We start from the raw sequence: 5,681 nt of genomic DNA, 5'->3' as shown, positions 1-5,681 counted from the left end.
GAGTACGTAAGAAATATGTTAGCAAGAGTAATGAGATACTTTGATTATGTCAGATGACTTGGCATAATGAGTGAACCTGAGATATTCAACCCCTGTTTATATTGGTATATATAACTTGTTCTTATGGATGTCGGTTACCTCAAGATGCATGCTTCTACAAGATATTGATCATGTCATTCACTTAAAATTAGCTTACTGCAACTTACCTATTAGTGATATATCATGCATTGTTATTGCCTTCTTCCAAACATGGGTTGCTTGCGAGTACATTTAAAGTACTCATTGGCTTTCCACTGGTTATTTAATTAGCCAGGCATGGAAGAACATGAGTATGACGAAGAGTTCATTGGAGACAAACATGTGAACGAGGATGGTTCCCAGTCAGAATGCATGTAGGGTTAAGGTAGATGGCATGGGTTCAGACTATGTTTCAAGAATTCTAGTGCTAGTTATGTTTGGTGTGTTAGCCTTAGAGGCCCTATCTATGTAAGACTTGACCTCAATGGTCTTCATTTGTATTAGACGATATGCATGGATCTAACACTCTTATTATTCACCTTTTGTGTGTTCAGTGAGCATTGATCTCTGGGATCACTCTACATGTTCATTCGGTGATCACAACTTATGTGTCGGGGTCCCTGATGTTTGATGTGTATCCCTTGCAACGGCGCCAGAAATAGTTGTGTCGACGGCACCAGGAATCCTTCAGCTACGGCTACACCTTAAGGGACTTCCTAGGCAAGTATGCAAAGGATTTCCCCCGTGTCCTTGGAGCCTTGCGTTGGTGTTCCCTCGAAGCGGAAAGGGTGATGTAGCACAGCGACGGTAAGTATTTCCCTTAGTTTGAGAACCAAGGTATCAATCCGGCGGAAGAGTATCTCAAGATCCTGCACAAACACAAAAGCTTGCACCCAACGCAATGAAGGGGTTGACAATCCCTTATAGATTGTTTGCCAACTGAGAACTGACAGCAACAAAGTAACAAAGCAAAGTAAAAGCGGAGATGTAAACGATGGATGTGAATAGACCCGGGGCCGTAGTGTTTACTAGTGGCTTCTCTCAAAAAAGCAAGTAGACGGTGGGTGAACAAATTACTGTCGAGCAACTGATAGAACTGTGCAAAGTCGTGACGATACCATGCAATGATTATTTCTATAGGCATCACGTCCGAAACAAGAAGACCGATACTTTCTGCATCTACTACTATTACTCCACACGTCGACCGCTATCCAGCATGCATCTAGTGTATTAAGTCCATAAGAACAGAGTAACGCCTTAAGCAAGATGACATGATGTAGAGGGATAATCTCAAACCAATGATAAAAACCCCATCTTTTTACCCTTGATGGCAACTACTTGATGTGTGCCTTGCTGCCCCTACTGTCACTGGGAAAGGTCACCACATGGTAGAATCCAAAACCAAGCACTTCTCCCATTGCAAGAATCATAGATCTAGTTGGCGAAACAAAACCCAAGACTCGGAGAGACTTACGAGGATATCAAATCATGCATATAAGAAATCAGCAAAGACTCAAATATATCTCATAGATAATTTGATCACAAATCCACAATTCATCGGATCTCGGCAAACACACCGCCAAAGAAGATTACATCGGATAGATCTCCATGAGGATCATGGAGAACTTTGTATTGAAGATCCAAGAGAGAGAAGAAGCCATCTAGCTACTAACTACGGACCCGTAGGTCTGAAGTGAACTACTCACGAGTCATTGGAGGGGCGATGATGATGACGATGAAGAAGCCCTCCAACTCCAAAGTCCCCTCCGGCAGGGCGCCGGGAAGGGTCTTCAGATGAGATCTCGCGGAAACGGAAGCTTGCGGCGGCGGAAAGTATTTTCGAGGCTCCCCTGATTTTTTGCGTAATATTTGGCAATTTATGGGCCAAACACCTGGTTCAGGGGGCGGCCAGGGAGGCCACAAGCCTGCCCACCGCCGCCTCCCCCTGGTGGCGGAGTGGGGGCTCGTGGGCTCCCTGGAGCCCACCTGGCTTGGCCCAAAAGCCCCCTGGTCTTCTTCCATTGGGAAAAAATCCATTTCGGGGTTTTTCTTCCGTTTGGACTCCGTTCCAAAATCAGATCTGAAAAGAGTCAAGAACACGGAAAAAACAGGAACTCGCACTTGGCACTGAATTAATAAGTTAGTCCCAAAAAGATATAAAAAGATACATAAAACAACCAAAGAAGACAAGATAACACAGTGAAACCATCAAAAATTATAGATACGTTTGAGACATATCAAGCATCCCCAAGCTTAACTCCTGCTCGTCCTCGAGTAGGGAAGTGATAAGAATGAATTTTTTATGCTTTCATGCTACCTAGCATAGGTGTCCTTTGTAATTCCACTTATGTGACGTGAATGTTCATATCCATTAGATTCAAAACTATAGTTTGCTATTGACGTGGAAACAATAATAATTCAAGCAAACTAGCAAGGTAATCATGAACTTTCAAAATAACAAGGCCAAAAGAAAGTTATCCCTACAAAAGCATATAGTCTGGCTATGCTCTATCATCATTGCACAACGAATTTAAATCATGCACAACCCTGTATTGGCCAAGTAATTGTTTCACACTTTTACTTTCTCCAACCGTTTTAACTCTCACGCAATACATGAGCATGAGTCATGGTTATAGCACTATAGATGGTATGGAATGTAGTGGAGGTTGTGAGACAAAAAAAGGAGAAGATAGTCACATTAAGTAGGCATATCAATGAGCTGTGGAGATTCCCATCAATAGACATCAATGCGAATGAGTAGAGATTGCCATACAAATGATGCACTAGAGCTAAGAGTATGTGAAAGCTCTTAAAGAAAACTAGTGGGTGTGCATCCAACTTGCTTGCTCACGAAGACCTAAGGCAATTTTGAGGAAGCCTATCATTGGAATATACAAGCCAAGTTATATAATGAAAATTTCCCACTAGCTATATGGTGGTGACAAAACGAGAGACTCTCAATCATGAAGATCATGGTGGTTAATATGCACAAGTGTGGAAAAAGTGGTAGCATTGTCCCTTCTCTCTTTTTCTCTCATTTTTTTTATTTTTTTTTATTTGGTGGGCTCTTTTGCCTCTTTTTTGTGGGCTTCTTTGGCCTATTTTATTTCCTCACATGGGACAATGCTCCATTAATGATAATCATTACACTTTCAACTCAAAACTTAGAGCAACGATGACTCTATATGGAATGCCTTCGGTAGTGTACCATGGCAATGATATAGCATGGCATAGACATCAATGGAAACATCATGCTAGCTATCTTACGATCATGCAGAGGCAAAGTAGACGTGGTGGCACATGTCATGGTGGTAGTTGCATGGCAATATATCTCGGAATGACTTTGAAAAAGCCATAGTAGGTAGGTATGGTGGCTGTTTTGAGGGAGGCTAGTGGTGGGTTTTGTGCACCGACGAAAGTTGCGCGACACTAACAAGATAGTGATGGTCGAAGGTGAAAGTGCATCCAAACCATGGACTCAACATTAGTCATGAAGAACTCATATACTTGTTGCAAAAGTTCTATTAGTAATCGAAACAAAGCATTCAACGCATACTCCTAGGGGAAGGGTTGGTAGGTATAAACCATCGTGCGATCCCGACCACCACGCAAATGATGACAATCAATATACTAATCATGCTCAGATTTCATCACATAGCGGTTCACCATACGTGCATGCTACGGGAATCACTAACTTCAACACAAGTATTTCTAGATCCACAACACCTTACTATCATGACTTCAATATTACCATAACCACAACTCAAAACTAATTGAGATGAGTCAAACTTCTCTAACTATTCAATGCACATGAAGGTGGAAGTTTTCGTATCCCTTTGGATAACTACCCCTTTTGAGACTACTTTCAAATCATAGATCAACTACCAAGCCGCGCACCGCTGTGCTCTAAAAGATATAAGTTAATCACATAGAGAAAAAGTATCTAGCTCGAAAGATATAAGTGAAGCACATGTGAGCTGAATTGTCTACCAAAAGATATAAGTGAAGCTCGACAAAATCACGGTGTGTCCATGTCTCTCTCTCTATGTGTGCAGAAAGGATGATTGTGACACAACAAAAAGAAAATACTCCTACGATACAAGACGCTCCAAGCAAAAACACATAACATGTGGTGAATTAAAATATAGCCCCAAGTAACGTTACCGATGGATTGAAGACGAGAGAGGGGATGACTTCCCGGGGCATCCCCAAGCTTAGGCTTTTACGGCATCCTTGAATCTCTTCGGGTGCCTTGGGCATCCCCAAGCTTGAGCTCTTGCCACTCTTTATCTCTTTGTCCATAAGAACTTCACCCAAAACTTGAAAACTTCACAAGATGAAACTTAAACAGAAACTCATGATAACATTAGTACAAGAAAGCAAACCACAACTTCCTTCATGCATCTAGTGTATTAAGTCCAAAAGAACAGAGTAATGCCTTAAGCAAGATGACATGATGTAGATGGTCAATCTCATATCTACGACAAAGCCCACCTTGTTATCCTTGATGGCAACCACACGATGTGTGCCTTGCTGCCCCTACTGTCACTGGGAAAGGTCACCACACGGTAAGAACCCAAAACCAAGCACTTCTCCCATTGCAAGAATCACAGATCTAGTTGGCCAAACAAAACCCAAGACTCCGAGAGACTTACAAGGATATCAAATCATGCATAAAGGAAATCAACAAAGACTCAAATATATATCATAGATAATCTGATCACAAATCCCCAATTCATCGGATCTCGACAAACACACCGCCAGAGAGGATTACATCGGATAGATCTCCATGAAGATCATGGAAAACTTTGTATTGAAGATCCAAGAGAGAGAAGAAGCCATCTAGCTACTAACTACGGACCCGTAGGTCTAAAGTGAACTACTCACGAGTCATTGGAGGGGCGATGATGTTGATGTAGAAGCGCTCCAACTCCAAAGTCCTCTCCGGCAGTGCACTGGGAAGGGTCTCCAGATGAGATCTCGCGGAAATGGAAGCTTGCGGCGGCCGAAAAGTATTTTCGTGGATCCCTTCATTTTTTTTGTATTTTAGGGAATATATAGGCGAAGGAGCTAGGTCAGGGGGGCGCCAAGGAGGCCACATTTCGGAGATTTTATTCCGTTTGGACTCTGCTTCAAAATCAAATCTGAAAAGAGCCAAAAATACAGAAAAACAAGAACTGGCACTTGGCACTGAATTAATAAGTTAGTCCCAAAAAAGATATAAAAGGTACATAAAACATCCAAAGATGACAAGATAACAGCATGAAACCATCAAAAATTATAGATACGTTTGAGACGTATCAAGCATCCCCAAGCTTAACTCCTGCTCGTCCTCGAGTAGGGAAGTGATAAAGAATGAAATTTTGATGCTTTCATGCTACCTAGCATAGATGTCCTTTGTAACTCCTCTTATGTGACATGAATTTTCAGATCCATTAGATTCAAAACAATAGTTTGCTATTGATGTGGAAACAATAATAATTCAAGCAAACTAGCAAGGTAATCATGAACTTTCAAAATAACAAGGCCAAAAGAAAGTTATCCCTACAAAAGCATATAGTCTGGCTATGCTCTATCATCATTGCACAACGAATTTAAATCATGCACAACCCCGGTATTGGCCAAATAATTGTTTCACACCTTTTCTTTCTCAAACCTTTTCA

Source organism: Hordeum vulgare, chromosome 6H (assembly GCF_904849725.1).
Source record: "Hordeum vulgare subsp. vulgare chromosome 6H, MorexV3_pseudomolecules_assembly, whole genome shotgun sequence".
NCBI classification, from domain to species: domain Eukaryota; kingdom Viridiplantae; phylum Streptophyta; class Magnoliopsida; order Poales; family Poaceae; genus Hordeum; species Hordeum vulgare.
The sequence above is the reverse complement of the archived record's forward strand: the minus strand, read 5'-3'. Positions refer to the sequence as shown.